This window comes from Amphibalanus amphitrite, unplaced genomic scaffold (assembly GCF_019059575.1).
Source record: "Amphibalanus amphitrite isolate SeventyFive unplaced genomic scaffold, NRLGWU_Aamphi_draft 000370F_arrow, whole genome shotgun sequence".
In the NCBI taxonomy this organism is placed as follows: Eukaryota; Metazoa; Arthropoda; class Thecostraca; order Balanomorpha; family Balanidae; genus Amphibalanus; species Amphibalanus amphitrite.
The window spans coordinates 319,920-344,111 of record NW_024881864.1 but is presented as its reverse complement, the minus strand read 5'-3'; the positions used below and the strand labels follow the sequence as shown (position 1 = coordinate 344,111).

General features: G+C 50.6%; 1 long non-coding RNA gene across 1 annotated transcript; it reads right to left on the bottom strand.

The window, feature by feature from the left end:
• Positions 1 to 3,188: 3,188 nt before the first annotated feature.
• On the bottom strand, positions 3,189 to 22,667 carry LOC122389753. Its single transcript, XR_006258023.1, has 3 exons — positions 22,657 to 22,667; positions 19,753 to 19,757; positions 3,189 to 3,262 (listed from the first exon to the last, which is right to left on the bottom strand). It is a non-coding gene; the product is annotated as an uncharacterized LOC122389753 (long non-coding RNA).
• Positions 22,668 to 24,192: the final 1,525 nt, after the last annotated feature.

Here is a 24,192-nt window from a genome sequence, read left to right as displayed (position 1 = left end):
TCGCAGCTGTAGAACGCCGAACCTGTAACACAATAGAATTGCAATTGTAACAAAGACCTGCATGGTCAGCACACATCTGCAGTGACTGTCATCCCAAGTTGGTATGAATTGGCACAAAGTTGGGTCATGGTAGCAGACGTAGCACAAGCTGTTGTGATATGCCATACCGTAGGACTAGGTCGTAGGTTGTAAATTTTAGGTGTAAGGCTGTAGGTTGTAGGTCAGGTTAGGTAAGGTTTGGTTAGAAAGACCCATTCTCGTGCATCGGGCAGCTTGTGCTACATCTACCTTACCAATACCCAATTTGGATTCCCAAAATTGATGGCAAACAGGCTTTTTGTATAACAAGTGTGGTTAATTGTTCTAATCCCCGCTGCAATGTGAGGGTAACTGCTTTTCTACAATCACAAAATTTGAATTCATATAGGTAGGTGTTTACATGTTCAGAAAATGATACAAAATATGACACAATTATAGCTGCAACTGGATAGTGGATACCAACCTCAACTAAAAGTTTCTGCAGCCTTATAACCTAACAAATGACTAAATTGCCAAAATAAATCCCTTAGTACAAAGGATTGACTCTAAAATAACAGAAATTTTGCATGCAGACCCTGAAATGGAGGGTTTATGAAAAGTAACAAAAATAAACATTCACTAATATCAATATGTTGTTATAAATTTCATATGTAGCATAAGCGCCAATACTGCCTTCATTTACAATGTTGCTACTGTTTTCCACTCACAAACGCTGCCCTCCGTGGACAGCAGCAGCAGCAGTGAAACGTCACCCGTGGTGTGACATCATCACCCATGACGTAATGGAAATCCAGTTGTTACCAAGGCCCGCCCAGAGCGAGACGAAGCAGCCTTGATCCTCCTGTATCAGTATCAGTATTGGATTATGACCATAGTCCATAGTATTAGTATAGTCACGGTCATAGTATCAGTGTTGCCGCGGCAAGATTTTACAGCGTACCAAGATCGCATCCAAATCGTACCAGATTGGCTGTTTCTGGCTGCGTACCGTACCAGATCTTAGAAGGTCAAAACGTTTTTAATTGTACTGTAAAAATAGCCATAATTACGGTATATTCATGCCAGGAAGTAATTTATGACCCATTTGACCCAGTAATTCAACTCATTCGTCTCCCCGCGTCGCCCCATAAAGGTAGAAAGGGGCTTCTGAAACACATGAATTCGGGCTTCTGAAAGCCCGAATTCATGTGTAGGTAGTAGGTGCCTAAAATTGGTCTAAAAATACAAAAATCGAAATTCTGCCTTCGAGAGGGGGAGGGGGGGGGCACTCCAGTCACCAGTGTACCGTTGAGACTGGCGATTGCACCAAGGATCCTAGCTTGTAATGAAGGAGTGAAAATTGCCACAGTATTATGATTATTATTTTTGTAGGGTGTCATTTAGTTTTCCAACCAAATCGCACACAATTTTGAATTTTGGGACACTAATTCAAACAATACTCTTTCCGTAGCACTTCGGCCGTCGACGTAACTCACATTTCACTGTTAACAATACAACTCCGATTCCCAACTCACGACACAAACTCTTAAATGGCCTTGGACACAACTGCGTCGGCCTACAGCCGGCGCCCGGCGGCCCGTCTTGGCAGCCGGCGTGGCGCGCGAATTTTCCACTTGTTTAGGTACCTCTGCTAGCACACAACAGGAATAAGTAGGGCCTATTAATAATTCCGAATATGATGCATTACAAATTATGATAAGAAACACCATCCCTTCTTACTAAAATATTTTTTTAGCTTGAACGAAATAATGAAAAGTCAAAAAATTCAAAAAAATGCATTTTGGCGAAAAAGTACCAGATTTCGTTCCGGCGTACCTCCGTACCAGAAAGGCCGAAAAAGTACCAGATCTGGTACTATAGTACCAGAACGGCAACACTGCATAGTATTCTATGACCGTGATTATGACAAGGCCGTATAAGAGATGTAGAATCATCCCGCAATTTCCAATGGACCGGTCGCTAAGCATTAGCGTGACGTCACTGGTGGATACCGCGCGGCGCCCGGCTCCAAGCCGTACGTCGGGTACAGTTGGCTTTTTATCGATACTATTACTGAACGTAACGACAACTTATGACTCTTACTAACTTTTTTACCCACCTAAAGCTGATTTCCTTGCCGATGGCGATACATTGCCGACCCGAGCCCCAGGGTTGACAATCTTGGGATATATGGGTCGGATGGGCGACCTCGCGACGGGAGAAGGAAAGATTGCAATTGTGTCCCGCACCGCCGATTGCATTCTCTATCTGCACCCGGAGGGGGGGCAGGGGGCACGTGCCTCCATCGGAATAGGGGGCCTCTCGGGCCCGAGGGGCCCTGCGACGCCAATTGGCGGCTGAGGGTCCACGCTAGTGGTGCCAATTTCATGAAATTTCAATTCCAATTCCGATCCAATTCCAAGAAATTGCCAAGTAAATTTCCAATTTTGTCCAAAGCGGGGGCTATTCCAATTTTTAACGATTTTTGCATTTTTGCGTAAATTTTAAAAGTGTTTAAAAGCGTTTTAAAGGCCTCCGTTTTAAAATTTTAAATTTTAAAGGCCTTGTGTTCCGATTAATTTCCAAAAAATGTTAAGAATTCCGTCCAAATTCCAAATTGGAATTGGACAAAAATTGGAATTCCAAGAAAAGAAATTCCGATTGGCACCAATAGTCCACGCTGGCATTTTCGACTCAAAAGGGCCCCACAGGGCTCGAAAGAACACCTTATGTGCTCCGAATAGCCACACAATAGCCACACTTCTCTCCATAAGAGCCACACACCGGCTTTTTATTGTTCCTTGTCGGCATTTGAGGGCCCCTTGCCGGCCTCTCAGGGCCCATTGGCGACCTCTGAGGGCTACTTACCGGCCTCTGAGGGCCCTTACCGGCCTATCAGCGACCAGCAGCTCAAAGGGTTCCACACACGCCTGTGATGACCCCCTAAACCAATGGTTGAAGGCCCCCACAACGGCGCCTGCGAGGGCCCTCACCGGCGGCTGTGAAAGCCCCAAAGCGGTGCCCAGCTGAGGGTCCCACACTGCGGGCACACTGCCACCTCTGAGTTCAACCGACACCCCTGCGCCACCACACCCGCGTGTGACCAGTGTGGTGTGATATTAGTCCGTAATCGGAGCTCCTTCCCCACTCCAGTGTAGCTGGTGTGAAGTGAGCTCCGATTACGGCCGACGGACAGGAGAGGACTAATATCACACCACACTGGTCACACGCGGGTGTGGTGGCGCTGAATGAAGTTCCAAAGGCCCAAACCAGTGCTTCTTAAGGCCATACCTATATCGGCGGCTCTGAGGGCTCAACGCCAGAGCCTCTGACGGCCTAAGACGGGACCTTCGCATCGGACGGCCACTCACCGGTGACTTTTGAGGGCCCCGCACCGACGACTCTGAGGGCCCCCACCGGCGTCTGAGAGTACCTTGCTGGTCTCTGAGGACTCCACAGGGCTCCTGAAGACACCGCAGACCTCTTAACCCTATTAGTGGCAGGGGGGGGGGTTGTTTTCATCCACCCCTCAGGTTTTTCGGGAATATCTCCGAAACCGCTGAAGCTACGATGCTTAAATTTTCTGACTTTTCCTAAAACTAAATTGGGCACATTCCCTGAAAATTTCAAGTTCATAACTTTACCAAGGGCGGCTCCAGAGCACTGGGAATTGGGGGGTCCTATTCGTGAAGCGAGTCATTTGGGCGATGATCACGATGCTGATGTATTATAACTGTATGCACCAGTTTTATCATGTGATAACATATACAAAGTTATTGTGCATCCTCTTTTGACACGTTTTTGCTATAATAGGCGGATCCAGGCGTCCAAAAAGTGTCGCAAGGCTTTGCTCAAAGGACTATTGCTACAAGCGCGTATGGCCTTGTTCAGGTGCGTGCGGCCCGCTGCAGATCCGGGTTATTAATTCAACTGACCGGTTCTGCAGAGGTTTCCGCGTCGTTCCTCGAATAAGCTTATGCGCTTGCCGCATGACGCTCCTTATATGATCGCGCTGTGCGTGCAAGATCCTGTATATAAGTGTGCGTGAATTATCAAATACACAGAGTGCTCGAGACCGGCTTTGGGGACGCATCGGCACACCGAACCTCCAAGTAAGTCGGCAATTCCACCGGCCGACATAATGGTGGCAGCGGTGGGATTATGTGCCCTACTGTGTGTCCCCCTGCGTGTCCCCTATGTGTGACGTACATGCCCGTTTAGGATTATATAGGGTGTATTTTTCTGGTCCCAATTTTTTTTCCCGGTGCATTTTAGATACTAACCATGCCAGACGACCATATTCAGCCTCTCCCTAACACCCTCAACATTCATCAAATCGGTACTTTTATCCCCAACTTCGACGGTTCGTTCCCCATTCAAGATTTTTTCCGGGACGTCAGAGAAGCCGCATCCCTAGGAAATTGGCCTGACGTGGTCTCTATCAAAGTTGCCAAATCTAAAATGCAAGGTCATGTCGCTGACATTGTCCGCACTCGTGTGGCTCTGTCCAATGCAGAAACGTTGAATGACTTTGAAACTCTTTTAACGAACGCTCTTCATACGGATCGACCTATCTCCTCCCGTCTGCAAGATCTTATGACGTGTATACAACATCCCTCCGAGTCTGTAGACGCATTCGCCTGCCGCCTCAGAACTAAAGCAAAGTCATTGACAGAGTGGGACGCTACCCCAGACACCCAACAACTCAAAAACCGTACTGTGGCCGCCACCTTTGTGAAAGGGTTAAAGCCTTCCATCCGTCAGTACGTGCTTCCACAGAACCCTGCCGATTTCGATTCCGCGGTGACTCTAGCTCGGACACATGAACTTAACAGCTCTTTGCTGCCCGATGCTACTTCCACCCTCGCCGCATCTTCAACCCAGGCACAGTCTAGTGGCGCAATGGACGATCTCCAGCGCCGTGTGGCCAGCCTCGAGCTTGCCACGTGTCAGCAGGCCACCCGTGGCCGTGGTCGCTCTTCACAACGCCGACCCAGAGGTGGTTATCCACAGCGTGGCCGTGGCCATGGTTTCTCCACACCACCCACCACCAACTACCACCAATCATCATACCGCCGATACCAGTGCATCGACTCGAGACGTCCCCGTCGACTTCTGCTCGCGGACCATCCAGAGGTCCCCTCCACCAACGGCCGTCGCTGTCGACTCCAGCCAGTTGCCACCACAATCACTGGCCGCCAGCAGTCGACAGTACCGCCCGCTCCAGCCGGCCGCGCCTTCTGTCACTGTCCACTGACGGTGACCTCATCGGCGCGGCTCTGTCATGGGCCGGGACCTCGGACATCAAGATCCGGAAAACCTACACATCTCCGCGCTGCGAGCAAGTCACCCACCAGCTCGGGACGTCTACTTCTTCACTCGGTCGTGTGTTGTTCTGACGCCTCCTATTGTCGGCTCATGGGGGAGGGGAGGTAATGTCGCAAGGCTTTGCTCAAAGGACTATTGCTACAAGCGCGTATGGCCTTGTTCAGGTGCGTGCGGCCCGCTGCAGATCCGGGTTATTAATTCAACTGACCGGTTCTGCAGAGGTTTCCGCGTCGTTCCTCGAATAAGCTTATGCGCTTGCCGCATGACGCTCCTTATATGATCGCGCTGTGCGTGCAAGATCCTGTATATAAGTGTGCGTGAATTATCAAATACACAGAGTGCTCGAGACCGGCTTTGGGGACGCATCGGCACACCGAACCTCCAAGTAAGTCGGCAATTCCACCGGCCGACAAAAGGGGGGTTATGTTTTACCTCCCAACATAGGTGCCCTGACACCGCCTATGCATGACCAATACAATTGTAGTCGTTCTCTCATAAGAAAATTGTAACATAACAAGACCATTACCACCCTTTTTAGAAACAGTACCAACAAAAACCTTATTTGCTATACTTTTTGTGTACCCCAATCTCAATGATCTGTATCCGCCTATGATTTTTGAAAATGCATATTTTTAGGATCCATGTGAATTCCTGGTTCATTCTTTATCGATCGGCAAAAGTTGCGTTAAGATTGGTTCAGAAACCTGGCCGTGATAAGCAGTCTAAAATGTATCTGCAATTTGCCCGTTTTTACCCCCCTCAACCCCCCTTTTGACATTTTCTTAGTTTTTTTTTTTAGAAATGTAGATCACGTTGAGCGAAGTCGAATGCCGTTTGAATTTTGAAAATCGGCCCGTTAGATCTCGAGATATCAAGGGGGGGTCGTAAACAGCCCCCCCCCCCCTGCCACTAATAGGGGTAGCCAGGAGCCTGCCACTAATAGGGTTAAGGGCCCTTTGTCGGTCTCTGAGAGCCCCTGTCGGCTTATAAAGGGTTCGAGCCAGCAGCTCTAAGGGTCCCACACCCGACCATGACGACCCCACCCTACACTGCAGTGTCTCTGAGGGCCCACAATGGCAACTGTGAGGACCCTCACCGGCGCCTCTGAGGGCCACACATTAGCACCTCAGAGGGCCCACAGCGGCACCTCCGGGGCCCCGCACCAATGCCTCTGAGGGCCCACACCAGTGCCTCCAAAGGCTTCATAACCGGCGGCCCTGAGGGCACTACACCGGTGATTTTTGGAGGCCTACCGAAGGCACAACACAATCCCTTAGTCTCGCTGAGTTTTCATCCCAATCCCATACCGGCCTCTATCCCAATTCCGGCTCTAGCAATCCCCCCCCATGGGTCAGCGGCGCCGCGCCGGTGTCGGTGCCGGGGGCCAGCGCCATCGGGGCAGCAGTCGGCCACGCGCACTCAATGGTTAGCGCTTAGCACCGGCGGTTAGCGCACGCCCGGCGTGTTATCGGCCGTGAGCCGCTCCAAAACGGCTGCAGTAACTGGTCGATATAGGCAGTAAGCAGATGAGGAGATGCAGGTGGATTGATAACCGGTAAGCTTTTGTATTTTACGAGGGCGAAGGGTCGAAGTCGGCTGCTAAGCCGTGGGCGGATTTTATCAGATGCCGGTTCATTATGACCTTTATCCTGGTCCTGGTCCGCTGACGCACTCTTGGAGAGCCGAATCACAGCAAAACTCCATCCAAGACTGTATCTATACGGCTTACGCTTTCAGGGGCCCGGGAACGATTTTCAAGTTGGGGGGGCGAGCCTAAGGGCCTGTTCCAGCGCCTCCAGTAGAAATTCTTGACTGGAGGCTCTACCAGAGGTTTCACTGGAGGCGCTGGAACGCAATCTGGAGATTTCTGGAGATTGGCGTCATAGATACCAAAAGAATGACGATTGTTCTCTCTTGAAACGCGAAATTTGTTTTCAATTTTAGTAAAAAAGATAAACAAAATTATAGCAATGTAATTTTCTTTACATTCAAGTTGTAAAAATCTCAGTCAAAAGTTCTTTGTTTACATTAGTGATTGTCACATGTGCGCCATAATTGTAGACCAGAGGCTCCAGAGAAATTTGGACCTCCCAACTCTCTGGAGGCTACTGGAGGTTTCTGGAGCTTTGGCGAGAGCTTTCTGGAGCTTTCTGGAGGCGCTGGAACGCTCTCTGGAGGATTCTAGAGCTTTCTGGAGGTTTCTGGAGGCGCTGGAACAGGCCCTAAAATGCCTGACATGATGCATATGAAACAGTGGCGTAGCTAGGGGTCTACGGGGACACGTACCCCCCCCCCCCCCATCGGGTTCAAAGGGACCCTCGGGTCCGAGGGGCCCAGCGGCGCCATTTGACCGCTGAGGGTTAACAAATAACAATGGCCATACTTCCACTTGTTTGTTTGTTTGTTAATTGGGGCTTTAGGGCGCGCCGACTACTTAGGTCATTTTGCGCCCATAGCGTCGTTTTAATAAAACAAGTGTGTCAAAAGAGAGAACCTTCTAGATACGAGTACTAAAAAGTAAAAGACTCGATATAAAAGAGCAAGGTAAGATAAAGCAGCGCAAGAGTGTCGTATTAGACAACTGACTAGATGTAAGGACTAGAGAGGACTAGTTGGTTTTAATGTCAGGTCGAGTAAATCGCTTGGAAGTTGATCGAACGGATAAAGGAAAAAATGTTGCCGGATAAAACCCAGGGTGAGTCGTCACCCAGAAGGTGGCGGATAGTGGTATCCGGAGCGATGCGCCCGAGATAGCGTGTCCGGTTCGGTTCAGCGAGAGGACAAGATAAAAGCACGTGAGAGACAGTGAGAGGCACGGCACACCGACTGCATGTGGGTTGTTCCTCTCCGCGGAGGAGATAGCCATGAGTCGCGTACGTATGACCAATACGTAATCTGCAGAGGGCCACTTCCTGGTGCCTGTTGCTTTGGAAGCAAGACTGCCAGGGCTCCAAAGTAGGCTTCACGCTCCGCAGCTTCCCAGATCCTTGGAGATGCCACTCTGCCTGCCAGCTTGACATCGTGAAGGTTTGGATGGCTGGGTAAAAATCACGAGCCGGCAGGGGCAAACGCCGAAGGCATGGAGCCGCGGCCGCGCGTCTCGCGGCCGCGTCAGCGAGCTCATTGCCAGTTATACCCACATGGCTTGGAATCCAGCAAAACTTAATAGTTTTGCCTGACTGCTCCACCGACGTGAGCCGAGATAAAATGTCTTGGACTATCGGATTGTCTGGGTTGAACCTCCGTATGGCCAGCAGGCTGCTGAGAGAATCCGATAAAATGAGGTAAGACAAGTTGTCAGACACCTCGATAAAACACAGCGCCTTCTCGATTGCAACGAGCTCGGATGAGAAAACGGAGGCAGAGGAAGGCAATGAAAAAGTGCGCGTGTCGCGACCAGCCACGAAAGCGCAGCCGACGCCGTCCTCCGTTTTCGAGCCGTCTGTAAACACCGAGATAAAACCGTCGTATGACACAATGTGTTCCAATGCCCGTGCTCGTTGCACACATGGCGGCAGGTCGTCCTTCTTGACCTCAGAGAGCGTGAGGTCTACTTGCGCTGGAGCGTATTTCCATGGCGGAGAGGGCGTACCCCACGTACGTCGCACTTCACGGAACTCTATGTTGACTGTAGAAAAGAGCTCTTTTATGCGCAATCCGAAGGAGACCGATTGTCGCACTCTGTCAAGACGATTAAAATCAGGAGAAAAGACGTACGGATACGTCGGATGTCCTGGGAACTGGCGGAGTTTCAGTGCGTACCTCATCCCCAGCATCTGACGGCGGAGAGATAGTGGCGGTTCGTGTGCCTCGGCGAGGAGGCTGCTCTTGGGCGACGTGCGGAATGCACCTGTGGCAACACGTAGCGCCGCGTGGTGCACGGAGTCAAGAGCCTTTTTACTGGATTCGCTGGCAGAGTCGTAAATAAAGCATGCGTAATCCAGTTTCGATCGGACGATCGACCGATATAAAAGAAGGAGCGTCCTGCGGTCCGCACCATAAGATGTGCGGGCGACACATTTTAAAACGTTCAGGGATTTAAAACATCGTTCCCGAAGCGTTCTAAAATGTTCTCTATACGTCAAACGACTGTCAAAAAATATTCCAAGAAACTTTGCCACCGGCCGAGTAGGAATCACCTGTCCACGGAGCTTGATTCCCAAGGCTAAGTCGTCGCAGCGGCGGCGGCAAAAGTGCATAGCGACGGTCTTCGTTGTTGAAAAACGTAGGCCGTTGTCGTCGCTCCACCTCTCTAGACGGGTTACAGCGAGCTGCAACTGTCTGGCAACGTGACGGGCGGTCGTGGCAGAAAACCAGATCGCGAAATCATCGACAAATAGCGATCTGCCGATGGATGGTGCAAGTTTGTCGCCAATATCATTGATCGCCACAGCGAACAGCGCCACACTGAGAACTCCGCCTTGGGGAACTCCGTTCTCTTGATTAAAACTGCTCGAAAGACTACTGCCAACTCGGACTTTGAACCGACGACCCGATAAAAAGTTCTTGATAAAGAGGCCCATCCGGCCGCGTATGCCGTACTTGTGTACTTTGGAAAGTATTCTGTGTCGTAACACTGTATCATAGGCCGCCTCAATATCAAAGAACAGTGCTCCAAGGTGCTTCTTTTCAGTAAAACAGGTGCGTATCTCGGTGTCGAGGGCTAAAATGTGGTCAACAGGGCTGCGGTGCTTTCTAAAACCGCACTGGGCGTTTGTAAAAACACCGTGATGTTCCAGAAACCAGCTAAAACGCACATTGACCATCTTCTCCATCAGCTTTGAAAGCGATGATGTGAGAGAGATGGGCCGATAGTGGAGAGGGTCATGTCCCGACTTGCCAGCCTTCAAGATAGGAATGATAGTGGCTTCCCGCCAGGTCTCAGGGAAAGTGCCAGTCTCCCAAAGCGAATTGAAAGTTGCTAGCAGCGCCTCGAGGGCAACCGCCGGGAGATGACGGAGCATGTCGTTGTGGACAGCATCCGGACCTTCTGAGACGCTGCGCAACGAGCTGATGGCAGACGTGAGCTCAGCCATAGAAAAAGGCTCGTTGTACACCAAATTTTCAGCTGTGCTGAAGTCCACGGCGGCTGGTGCAGGTCGTGAGGACGGTTCTCCTCGGCAGCGCTGATAGAGTGCACGGCCTATCGTCTCTGCGACGTCTAAAGGGTGGGATATGTCCGTGTTGTTCACTCTTAAAACCGGAAGCGGAACAGAGCTGAACCGGCCTTCAATGCGCTTCATGCGTGCCCATATCTGGGTCGTAGGAGTAAAACGGTTTAAGGAACTCACGTACGTGCGCCATGAAACAGCCTTTGCCTCTTTTAAAACGCGACGGGCAAGAGCCCGCGCTTTCTTAAAAGCGATGAGGTTCTCAGTAGTACTGCTCCGGTCAAACTTTCTAAAAGCGCGCTTCCTGGCACGAATCGCATCTCCGCATTCCTTGGTCCACCACGGGACCGGAGGACGACGAGGCTGACTCGACGTCTTGGGTATGCACCCGTTTGCGGAGTCAATGAGTAAACATGTAAAATCCTCTGTAGGCATCACAGAGGCGTCGGCTCTGGATAAAACCGTGGCCTCTACGGCGGCCTGGAATTCGCCCCAGTCGGCCTTCCGAACATTCCACCTGGGTGGACGGTTGCCTGACACTGGGGACTCCTGGTGCTCCAGCCACACTGGGAAGTGGTCGCTCCCGAGTGGGTCGTCATGGACGGACCAGGTAAAAAGCTGAGCTAGCCGCGGACTGACTAAGCTCAGGTCCAGAGCCGATGTTTGACCGGAGGGTGTTGTAAAATGGGTGCGCTGTCCTGTATTTAAAATACACAGCGCCTCATCGCGGATAAAAGATTCTAAAAGTCGACCACGAGTGCCAGTCGTGTCGCATCCCCACGCCAGGCTATGGGCATTAAAATCGCCGACTACCAGGACCGGAGGTGGAAGCTCATCGACAAGTCGATGCAGCTCAACCACCGGGAGCGCTATACCTGGTGGTAGGTATAAAGAGCACACTGTCAGTTCCCGGTGGTTGAAATTAACCCTGGCGGCCACCGCCTGCAGGGGAGTCTGCAGCGGCACCTGGCGAGCAGGTACGCTGTGGTGTACCGCCAGAAGCACACCTCCATGGGCAATGGTAGGGGTGTCCAGGTCTCTTCTAAAAACAGAGTAGCCCTTGATGGCAAAGGTAACGTTTGGCGCTAGCTTGGTCTCCTGGAGACCTAAAACAAGGGGTGTGCGCCAACGGATAAGAGACTGTAGGTCCTGGTAGTTGGCCCGGAGGCCTCTACAGTTCCACTGTAGAATAAAAGGCGTGGTTAAAAAGGCGCAAAAAGGGCGCGTATAACATGAGGCAAAGGCGCACACAGATACCTGACTGACCACAAAAAAGGTAAAAAGCACCGAGAGAAATGCACCTGGTAAAAAAGCGCAATAGCGCGAAAAAGATAAAAGGATAAAAGAGGAAATGACTAGACTGAAAGACTAGACTAGGTCCTCTAACTCCGAGGAGGCGCTCCCCCCGTAACGGATACGGGGATGCCCCGAGCCCTCTCGGTGTAGCCTCCCTTCAGCAGAGGCAGATCGGGCGTGGCTCGAGCCCTGCTGGGGCTTTTTCGCCCGGGGGGCGTCACCCTCCGAGGGTGACCAGCTCGGGGGCGTCTGCCGCTTGGCGAGGCGCCCTGGAGCCGCGGAGGTCTGTTGCCGCCCCGACGGGGATGTCGAGGCGGCGGCCTGTGTCCTCGACACAGGCGTCTCTGGCAGCGGCGGTGGTGGCCGCCGCTGCGGAGGTGGAGGAGGCGGCGGGGGACCCATGATGGGCCGAGTCCCCGCCTCAGGTGTCTCCGGGGTGTCAGCGGCAGCAGCCGCTTTGGCACTCCCGGAGGCGGAGTCGGCAGACGAGGCTTCCTTAGCCTCGAGGGCCTTCTGGACGAGGCGAGCCCTCCTCGCCTCTCGTGCCCTCCTCTCCTCCTCCCCCCGCCGCAGCGCCTCCTGCACCGCCGTGGGCGGTCGGGGGCGGGGCGGGGTGGGTGGCGCCTTACCCTGCGCCGGGGGGCGCCGACCACCCTGTCGGCGCTGGACGACGGCCCAGCCGTCTCCATCACCGTTCGCGGCTGGAGCGGGACTGGGTGGACCCCACACTGACTCTTGAGCAGCCTGCTCTGTGTTGCTCGGCGGCGCATGAGGCGCCGTGGTGTCCGCTGAGTCACCAGTGGCTACGACGGTGAGGCCGAATCGTTTGAGAAGCTGCACGAGCTGTGCCACACTCATCTGGGAGGCATCGGTAGAGTTTGTGACTCTCACCTTCTGGGCATACGAGGTCTTCGGGTGACTCTGGTTGTACACCTCCCGGGCCTCTTTGAAAGACAAATTTCTGGTAGCCTTGATGGTCATGATCTCTTTCTCCTTGACGTATGCAGGGCAAGACCTATCATACGCGGAGTGCGGCGTCTGCCCCTCTCCGCAGTTGACGCATCGGGGGGTCTCCGAGTCACAGGTTTCGTCAGTGTGGTCCTGCGAAGCACACTTGGAGCACGTGGGTCTTCCTCGGCAGTTATCCTTTGTGTGGCCGAAACGTTGGCAGCGGAAGCAGCGCATGGGCGCTGGGACGAAAGGCCGCACGCGAACCTTCACGTAGCCCACGCGAATCTCACTCGGCAAGTCAGTGGAGTCGAACGTCAGAATTATGTTGTTGGTCGAGACCGTGCCTCTCTTCGTCATGATGCGGCGAGCCGCTGTCACGCCGAAATCGGCGAGCCCGTCCGCAATGTCCTCGTCGCTCACTCCCCTCAGATCGAAGCAGTTAATGACCCCTCGTGAGGAGTTCTTAGAGCGGTGGGGCTCCACTGTAAGCGGGATGGAGACGAGCCTCCGGCCGGATGCCCGTCCCTCGGAGAACACGAAGCGAGTAGCGTCCAACGCTTTCGCCGCCTCCTCGCTTTTCCTGAACTCGACCTCCAGCGCGCCATCACGCATCCGGTCACAACGAACGATTGAACCAAACCGGTCGCAGCCATCCTTCCGCTGGAAGGGCGACAGAGAGCTCAGCTCCCTGTCTGCGCTCCGGAAGATAAGGATCTTAGGAGATCGTGGACCTTTGTCGAGCACCGTTCGCCTGTCGGCCGAGGCCAACGGGCGAGGATCGGCCGAGGCCGAGGGATTGGACTGGGGGGAAGGGGGATCGGTCAAGTTATCCATGTGAAAGAGTTGGTCTCCGCCAGCTCGGCCGCCGACGCTCCGCAACGGCGCCGCTACAAGGCCTAGGACGGCCGAGCTGACTGTACGGGACTTGGCGGCACCTTCCGCAGGGGAGAGAGAGACTCACCACCCCCCACGGTCGGATACCGCCTCCTCCCTTGACGCCTAGCCGAGTCACCGCCAGGGGCAGCGACAGATCAGTCCCACCGACGGAGGACGAGCACAAGTGCCCGAACCCCGCCGGCGACACCTCTCCAACACCACCCCCGGCGGCATCACGACTGGGAATGGCTCCTCAAGTGCGGCGCCCCACTGAGTGTCCCGCCCTTACAGAACTCAGGGCCAAAGAGGCGTGTTGCCCAGCCACCGCGACTGGCTCCGCACGGTGGGGGGCTCAACCTCCAGGATCCCGTTGTCCTGGGGTACGGGTCGGCTCGCCTAGCCTAGTAAAACCGGCTGGTACCCGAGGGGACGCCACTCCCCTTACACTAGCCCAACTCGGCTGTGTTCCTGCGGGTGCAAAAACAACGAAAAAAAAAGGTAGGAAAAGAATCAGAAAGCTGTGATCGAACGAAACGCGGACATCCGGTGAGAAGCAAAGCAAAAGCAAACAGAGACCGCTCAAGAGAAACAAAACCACGAAAACCAAGAAAAAAAAATCGGGCCGTACCATCTGTCCAACCAGCGATCAAAGCAAGTCGTAAGCAAGCATGGGTCAAGCTGGGGCCGAGGGGGCGCTACTCCCCTTGCTGGCCGAGGCCAAGGCCGCCGCGGGGCAAAGGCCCAAAGAACCCAGTCCAACAGCGACCCCGGCCACTGCCAACCCCCTGCGGGGCCAATCCTGCAGACAATCCATCCAGTAAGCAAGGCAAGTCCAGGTCAAAACGCGCGTCGAGCTGGGGCCGAGGGGGCGCTACTCCCCTTACTGGCCGAAGTCCAGCCGCCGCACAGCCGGAGCCAGATGACCCCGGCTAAGCAGCAGCTCTGACCACGGTCAGCCCCCTGCGGGGCCATACTTCCACTCAGAAGGGCTCCATGGGGCTCGTTAGAGCACCTCATGGGCCCTAAATAGCCACACTAACATCTCCATAAGGGCCCCAAGCCGGCTTCTGAGGGCCTCTTGCGGCTTTTAAGGACCCCTCGGTAATCTCCAAAGGCCCGTTACTGGCCTCTGAGAGGTCTTACCGGCCTATGAGGGGCCAGTTCTAGGGAGATTTCCCGCCTGTGATGGTTCCACACTTATTTTTCTGAGAGCCCCATAACGACAACTGTGGGGCCCTTGTCGGCGCCTATGAGGGCCCACACCGGTGTCTCTGAGGGTTTCACACCCCCAACTCTGAGTGCATACACCAGTGCCTTTAAAGCCCTATATCGGCGGCTCTGAGGACCCAACCAACACCTGCGCATCTAAAGGCCACCCACTGTTGACTTTTGAGGGCCCCACACCGGTGACTCTGAGGGCCCCACCTGCATCTGACAGTACCATGACGGTCTCTAAGGACCCCACAGGACTTCTGCCGGCCTAAGGACCCCTTGCCGGTCACTGAGACCCCCTGCCGGCTTGTAGAGAGTTCGCGTCAGCAGCTCTAAAGGCCTCACACCCGTCTGTAACGGCTCCACACCAGCGTCTATGAGGGCCCACAGCAACGCCTGTAAGGACCCTCATCGGCGCCTCTGAGAGAATCATACTAGCACCTCTGAGCGCCCACACCGGCACCTGCATGGCGGCCCCCGCGGTGCCTCTAAAGGCCCCTTACCGGCGGTTCTGAGGGCACTACGCCGGTGATTCTGAGGGTGCTACCGATAACCGATAACTACCGGCACCACAGAAGCCCTTAGTGTCGCTGAGCTTTAATCCCATACCGGCCCTCCGAGGGCGCCACGTCAGTGCACTCATTGCCCCACACCCCTCCATCACACACGGAGCGGGTAGGTAAACTGTGTTATACCTATAGCAACGATTTTACCACCGTTTTACGTTATGTAATTTCTCAAAGTTGACTCAAGCTGGTGCAGCATAAAATCTGGCCTGCTAAACTTATGGCCAAGGTCAGACCCAAATCAAAGCGGGATGACAATAGCAGATGTTGTCAAATCGATTCTGTATCAGCAGAAACCATTCAGATGGCAAGGAAAATGCCGTGTGTTGATGTTTAGCTGTATAAAGGAAACCAGAAGGCAAGAAGTCCGGAAAAGGGAGGAAAGATCTTTTCTCGCTGCCTCAATGTTGAGGGGGCGCCGCCCCCTCGGCTCCCAAGTTGGGGGGGCAAGCGCCCCCGCTGCCCCCCCTGTTCCCGGGTCTATGTACGCTTTTCTGAAAACGTCTGCGTTTGGCCTCCTACGGGCCCGGCCGGCCGGCCCCGATTGGTGATCCACCAGTGACGTCACTGGTAGTGTTAAGCTGATTGGCGAATAATACATGGGGAGAACCGGGACGACATCCCCCTGGATTATGATCACTCCATTTCAAGTTCAATATTCGGATTCAGACAGAACAAACGTGAAATATCGCACTTCCTGCCAAAAACGAAATGTAGGTATAAGCAAGCTCCTTTCCATAATTTTTTTCCTCCAAAATTTCGACCTATCCCAGGCCGATTGTCTCAAAACTGCAGAATATTCCAAATTTGATTCCTATGATGATTTATATTAAAACTGATTGAACCTATCCTCACTGTGTGGATCACGGTCATCAGTTCTCTATATACCGTGACGGTCATAGAATCTATATATGGCCTTGCATTGCATAGAATACTAGTGTGGATGGTTGGATAGCCCGCAATCGCATACGGTCTAAAATTATACATATATAACGCACGTGTTTCGATTGTGTGGCATGCTTATTTGTTCAGTGCCTTATTTACAAAATGGTTTTATGACGTAATTTTTAGGTCTGATCTCTATTGGCCGGCTAGTTTACAGAATTACGTAACAAGCAGCAAAAAGAAAATGAGTAAAAGCACTAAAATCACAGCCGCAATTTTAGATCTATGGTATTTGCGAATCCCCATTCATCGGGCCTTCCATAATTCGCAGTTAGGGGAGAGATGTCATATTGCGCCACCTTAAAGGGACCCTCCCACCTTCAAAAAAGTTAATGAATTGGCATGAAAGTGATGTCGCTCGGTTCAGAAAGAGCAAAAACGAATATCTACCAAATTTCATCGAAAAATATTCACCGGTTTTCAAGATATTAGACTTTTACTTTTGTTTACTTTTTGGGATCTCCGCTGTTCCTAGCGACTTTATTTGAAAGTGCGGCATTTGTTGCGCGCAAAGCAGCATATACCACCGCGTGCTACAAAACGTTCTAGTCAAACATTTAACGGACGTTCGAAAGCCTGATGACGTCATCAGATTCCCGTACTGGTTAAAGGGACCCTGCCACCTTCAAAAAAGTTTATGAATTGGCATGAAAGTGGTGTCCCTCGGTTCAGAAAGAGCGAAAACGAATATCTACCAAATTTCACCGAAAAATATTCACCGGTTTTCAAGATATTAGACTTTTACTTTTGTTTACTTTTTTGAGATCTCCGTTGTTTCTAGCGACTTTATTTTAGAAGTGCGGCGTTTGCGGCAGATGTTGCGCGCAAATAGCATATACCACCGCGTGCTACAAAACGTTTTAGTCAAACATTAAAAAATCGTTAGCTATTTGCGCTGACGTCACACATTCAGAGGGGTATTCCTAAGCATTAGCCCCTCTGAATCAAAATGCTGCAATTTTGAAATTCAATATTTCCGATTTAAGGCATTTCTCGATGTTGTGAGTGCCGAAACCGGTGATTGTGAGCCAGGGACCCCATTTTGGCTATCTCAACTCAAATCTAATGTTAAGGTGGGAGGGTCCCTTTAAGAGATAGGGACCACGCTGGTCCCACCCTGCAAGTAAAGGGAAGAAATTTCTTTAACACCATAAAGCTGTGAGGGTTGCGACCAGGATAAATGGTGGTTTCTGAGCCTGGCCGCAAACTTGGCTATCTCAACTCAAAACTAATGTTAAGGTGGGAGGGTCCCTTTAACCCGCGCGGGGCTGGGGGGGGGGGGTAAATTTTACCCCCCTCGCGAATTTTTGCGATATCTCAAAAACGGCGGCGCGCAGCGCCGCCAAACTTTCAGTACCTTTTCTTACATCAATTTGACACGTTCCCTGAAAATTTGAGCGAAATCCGTCGGAAAATTTTTGAGAAATTGACGTTTTAGTGACGTCATGTTCGCCATTTTCGCCTCAAAAACGGCAAAAGTTCAAAGGCCGCTAACATCTTCATTTTTAAAGGAATCAAGACGTAACAAAAAGGTTATGCGTAATTTTACTTTGTCTATCAAATGGCTATCTCGGTTTTTTGAAAATTTTGGATTTTGGCCTAATTTTTTTTTTCAAAAAACTGACTTTTTTGGGAAAATCATTATAAAATCCAAAATTTTGAGTCTATCGAAAAAACCGGAATATATGTCAGAGAAGTGGTCTATGTGCACCTACATACCAAATTTTAGAAGAATCGGTTCAAAAATGTGGGAGTTATTCAAAATTGTATGACGTCACGACACACAATTTTTTTGAAAAAATGACTTTTTTGGAAGTTCTAGACCTCGTACGGAAACAAAAATAGCACCATTCGATTCGCCGTGAAAAACTGCATCAGATAGACACCTTTTTAGGCCTTAACAACCAACTTCAAAATTTGACCTCACTTGACCTGACCTTGACCTGACCTCGACCTGAAATTCATCCAGAGGTGGTCCATATCACTCATTGAGTGTGCCTATTGAATTCTATGAGTAAAATGACCCATAAAACATGTGTCGCACATGCCCTTTTCTATATTTTGTTTTTTGGTGACCTGACCTGACCTGACCTGACCTTGACCTTGACCTCTGAATGATATTGTATGCAACGAATATTGTCTTGGTAGCCTAAGAACACGTTTTGGGCGATCAGTCTCAGTCCATGACTCCATTCTTCGGCAACTACGGTGCAAGGCCGATACTGTAGAAACTTGCAATTTGTACCCTTGACCTGACCTTGACCTTGACCTCAAACTTTAAATTAAGTACATGTTTTTAGTAGTTCGTGATGAGAGCTTTCGATTGGCGTTTGAATTTTCCACATCGGACCATTAGTTCGGGAGATAACAGGGGGGTAAAATTTACCCCCCCCCAGCCCCGCGCGTTCGGCTGGAGACCCCAGCCCCGCGCGGGTTAAAGGGAGCCAGTATTAGCGTCGCCACGGGGGGGCAAGCGGGGCAGCTTGCCCCCCCCCCCCCAACCTCGGACCGGGCACCCCCTGAGATCGATACAGATCCGATGAGATTTTGGAGTCGGGGAAAAATGGGGGTACCTTTCTGAGAATGCCTGTGAGGTCAGACTCTGTTGGAGCGTGCAGTTCAAACCAAAGTCAGAGTCGCAGTCGCCAAAATCTTCAAGACCCCGACTCCAGACCCGGAAATGTCAATGCCATGATTCATGCCATGTTCCTAAGTTGGTTCTGTATTACATTTTGTAGCTGATTTTCATAAATTTTGGAGTGCTGACACATAATTTTCGTTCAAAGCGTGACACGAAATCTTCGGGGCCTTTCTCAACTCTCGTCAAATGTCTGCGACAGGCACAAGTACCGTTCAAGTGCCGCAGGGCTCATGAGCCTGCTTTTCACACAGGCTCCTAAGGAGCTCCACTGAGCTCTAAGAAGCTTTCGGAGGGCCCGAACCGGCCTCTGAGAGTCCCACCCACTGGTGTCCATGTTCTCTAGAGGGCCCATACAGGGATCTTTGAGGACATTATACATACGTAGACCTCTGAAGGGCCACACGAATCTTTGAGGATGCCTTCGGAAATTTCTGAAAACCTCAACTGGCCTATGATAGTTCAGCCGAACTTTTGAGGCGACAGACTTTACTAACCCCAACCCGGCATCTGAGGGGTCACAACTCACGGGCCGCAACACATGTTTCTTATGTCCCTACCAACGTAGGGTCCTTAAGGATTCGACACAGACCCCGACGGTTCACACTGTTATTCGAGGGCTCCAGGCTCACCCTGGGCCTAGTCTCTTAGCGCCCACCGCCCACACTGGCTTCTGAAAGCTCGTGTACCCTAAAGGGCTTTCCGGGCCCACCTTAGGCTCGGAAAGCCCTAAAGCACCACATACACGTAAATGTTTGGGGTGACCCACGCCGATCTCCGGGATCCTAAGCAGGCTTCTGAGAGTCCACACTGACCCTGAGTGGCCTGAAATGGCCTGGAAGTCGCAATCCTATCTCCTTGCCTATCTCTAAGGGATCCCTTGCCGCTATGCCGTGCCCGTGCGTAACTTTTGGTTCCGTTAAATACTTTTGGTCGCGTTTGCAGCGCTTCCCTTCACTCGAAAAACCAGAAACTTTTTGTTCACACTCGAGTGAACAAAACACTTCTCACTGCAGCAAGGATGAATGATGTACTTCCGATTCACACTTCCGACATTCTCTCTCAGTCTCCGCCGAATGCCCAATTCTTAGCTACAATCGGCGGCTGGGATAAGCCCTATGCATTTCACGTAAAACCTCGGCATGCATGCGTGAATGGAGGTTTTAGCGAGGTGATCCGATTCAAATGGAGCGTTTTTCACCTTCTTCTGGGTAATGATCATGAGCGACGAGGGTCTACACAGGGGCCCTCTGCAGTGCGTCGGCAATCGCAGCCACTGTGATTCTAACGGTCGTTTTGTCCAGAAATTTCAAAATTTTGATTTTTTTTTGTAAAAAAAAATACATGCTATAGCTAGAAGGAAAACTTTGTCACCATCGGATTCCTCGCACCATTGCGCGTCGAATGATATGTAAAACGAGTGAGTAACGGCTGGGGAAAGGCAAGATTTAACACAAAACTTGATTTTGCCCCCCCCCCCCAACCGAAAATGTCTGGCGACGCCTATGGGAGCCACCTTCAAAAAAGTTTATGAATTGGCATGAAAGTGATGTCGCTCGGTTCAGAAAGAGCGAAAACTAATATCTACCAAATTTCACCGAAAAATATTCACCGGTTTTCAACATATTAGACTTTTACTATTGTTTACTTTTTGGGATCTCCGCTGTTCCTAGCGACTTTATTTGGAAGCAATAATTTGGCAGCTGAAAGTGCGGCACTTGTTGCGCGCAAAGCAGCATATACCACCGCGTGCTACAAAACGTTTTAGTCAAACATTTAAAAATCGTTAGATATTTGCCTTGACGTCACACATTCAGAGGGGTACCTATTCCTATGCATTAGCCCCTCTGAATCAAAATACCACAATTTTGAAATTCAATATTTCCGATTTAAGGCATTTCTCGATGTTGTGAGTGCCGAAACCGGTAATTGTGAGCCAGGGACCCCGCTTTGGCTATCTCAACTCAAATCTAAGGGAGGATCTAAGGGATCTATCTTAGGGATCTATCTAAGGGAGGGTCCCTTTAACCCTCGCCCTGGCAGGGGGGGGGGGGTCGATGCGACCCCCCCTAAGATGTTTCGAAGATAGCGTAAAAACGTTGGCGCGCAGCGCCGCCAAATTTGGCACAGCTTATGGGGCAACCCTTTTACATATGACCTGAAAATTTCAGGTCCGGGTGACCTTGGGTCAGGTTACCAGGTCAGAAAAACCGGTACAAGGTCATGGTCAAATTTCAATTTTATTTTTGCACCTGTCCAACTCACAGTTTTGGACTGATTTCCTTCAAACTTTCAGGATGTGCTAAGTTCACCGAGTTATATAACATATAGTTCGGGTTTTTTGAGGTCATTGACCTGAGGTCAGTTAGAGGTCATTACGTCGTAATGTTAAGCCTATGGGAAAATACTAAATTCGGAAAATACTGGAGATATCCGCTTGGTTCTATCACTTTTGTGCTTTGAAACCACAGTACTTAACAGCAGGTCACTTGGTGCTTCTTTGTTTGGTGTACTTATCCATGGGTCAGGTCAAATGAGGTCAACTGAGGTCAAATGACGTTTTTGCCAATAACTTGGCACATAATGACGCTAGAGCTTAAAAAATGGTATCATTGTGTTCCTGGTGATCAGCCGAATCGAATGATATGCGATATGATGCAATTTGGTTAACTTGAACTTAATTTATTAATTTAAGTTTACTTAAAATTTAAGAAAAACTTTAAGTACAATTAAGCAAACTAAAAAGTATATCATTCGACGCGCCTTGACGTGCTGAGTTCACTGGTGCTTTTCTTTTTGCTCTATCTTAGTTAGATCAAAAGTTATAAGCGAAAAACGTTTGGCCTGTTTTTAGCGAAATTTTTACATTTATACCCCCCAAAACCCCCCTAAATATTGACCTAGAGCAACCAAATTTGCACAGGGGCGAGAACTCCAGGAGGCCCACCTACCTAACAAATTTGGTGTTTCTAAGTGCCATAGGAGCCAATCGCGAGGGGGGGGTCGCATCGACCCCCCCCCCCCCCCTGCCAGGCCGTGTTATGAAAAATGCCCTGCCAGGGCGAGGGTTAAGGATATCGGCCTATTGCGGCTAAAGTTGACCAGCTGTCATGCTTGATGATATCTCAAATTGTACCTCAGTTGTTTTGGCATCAAATAACAACTCCTAATCCAGAATTGGAGGATCAAAAGCATGCGATAGCATGCTTTTGCATCCGGAAATTCCCATTGGTGGGTCGCTGAAAAAAGTTCGGCTGAACCTGTTTGTCAGTGAGTATGTGAGTGAGTTTGTCCAAACTTTTTTGGACCTGGAGTCAAAATGGGTGGACCAATCGGGACGAAAGTGGGACCGTTTGATTCGTCTCCGGCGAGGTAAACTTTTGGTGCTGGCCTCGGTTCGCTCGGTGCTTCGTGGCACAAGCTATTCCGCTTCAAAGTTTCGGTGACACGAAATTTTTTGTCAAGGCTACAGGTCTACAGGTCTAATTGAGCTAGAGCCTCACGAAAGAAACGATCGTGTCCGTCGTTACGAAATGCAGCAATTGGTCTCCGATTTTAAGGACTAGGGTCAGCCCGCAGCCGATGACTTCTGAGGTCAGGTCAAGTGGCCCAAGGCACAGGCTCGGTTTTTGGTAAATAACTTCACTAAAAATGATCGCAGATCCGTGATTTTAGCAGCATTGTGTTTGTCTAGCTCAGGCGTGTCGAATGGTACACTTTTTCTTCGGGTGAGATCAACTTAAGGTGTTAACCTCGGGTCAAGGTCAGGTCACAGCCCGTCAGGTCACGAAGCTGGTCAAAGGAGGTCATATTGCATATCAATTGATTCGGCAGGTCTTTCCATGTCCATTAGTGGCTTTATTGACTCGGTAGCTTTAGTTGATCGGGAGTTATTGACGAAAAACTGTAAGCCTTAGCCCTTAACCCGCGCCCTGGTGGGGTCTGTTTATAACGCGACCTGGTGGGGGGGGGGCTATTTTTTGCCCCCCCTCGTATCTCCGAAACTACTGGACGGATCCGCAAAATTCAAACGGCGTTCGAAAGGCCTATCAAATTTGTCGAAGGAAACCAAATTTCATAGACCTCGGGGTCACCGATGACGTCACAGGTCAGGTCAAAGATGAAATGTTTCACCGTTCACGGGTCTTCTAGGGAATGCGCTATAACACCGAGGAAAACGCATTTTGTCTAGAATCAGCGATAGGGCGTCAGTTGCCTAGTAGATATGTTGCTATTAGAGGTTACTGACAATACCAGGTCACGTCACAGGTCAGGTCACCAAGGGTCACAGGTCAGGTCACATGAGCCCAACTTTACTAAGGTTGTGTGATGCATGTTTTATGGCCAATTTTTCATTTCCAACTCAATGGTGTTGGTTATAAGACTATCAGGTACCGCTTAGGTCACTTTCTGGTGAAGTTCAGGTCAAGGTCAGGTCAAGGTCAGGCCAAAAAAGGTCAAATTTTAAAGTTGATAGTTTTGCATAAAATGGGTATTGATTCGATGCAGCTCGTCACGGGGAGTCTAATGGTGGTCTTTGTTTTGCGCTACGGGGTCTAGAATTGCTAAAAATTGAGTTTGAAAATTTGACGTCATCAATTTTGAACAGTTTTTACGCTATAACTTCGCCAAAAAAAGAGGTATCAATCTCAAATTTGGTATGTGGATGGAAGGTGGTAGGGGCTATCACATATATTCCGGTTTTTGCGAAATTCAAAAAACTTTTTGGATTTTTCGATCATTATATCCAAAAAAAATATTTTTTGATTTTTGGGGGTCAAAATCCAAAAATTTCAAAAATCCGAGATAGCAGTTTTGTAGCCCTGTCAATTCTACAGCTTTTATGTTTTTATCATTTTTCTGTATTTGCAAAGCTATAGGCCTGACAGCTCTTCCCGCGAAACCTTTTTTTGGGTCGAAAACGGCAGAACATGACGTCACTCTGACGTCATTTCCGGCCAACCTATCATAGCCTTTTGAAAAATTTTTGGTCACCATATGTAAAATTGATGTCCGGGAAGGTACTGAAAGTTTGGTGACGATCGGCGCAGCGGTTCTGGAGATATATCGAAAAGTCTGGAGGGGGGGCAAAAAATAGCCCCCCCCCCACCAGGTCGCCGGTTAACCCGCGCCCCGTAGGGCTATCGGCATTCGGCGGACCCTACCACCCATAGGGGGGGGGGGGGAGTTTCGGCCCCCCTAAGATCTCGGAAATTTACCGGCCGATTTTCAAAATTCAAACGGCGTTCGA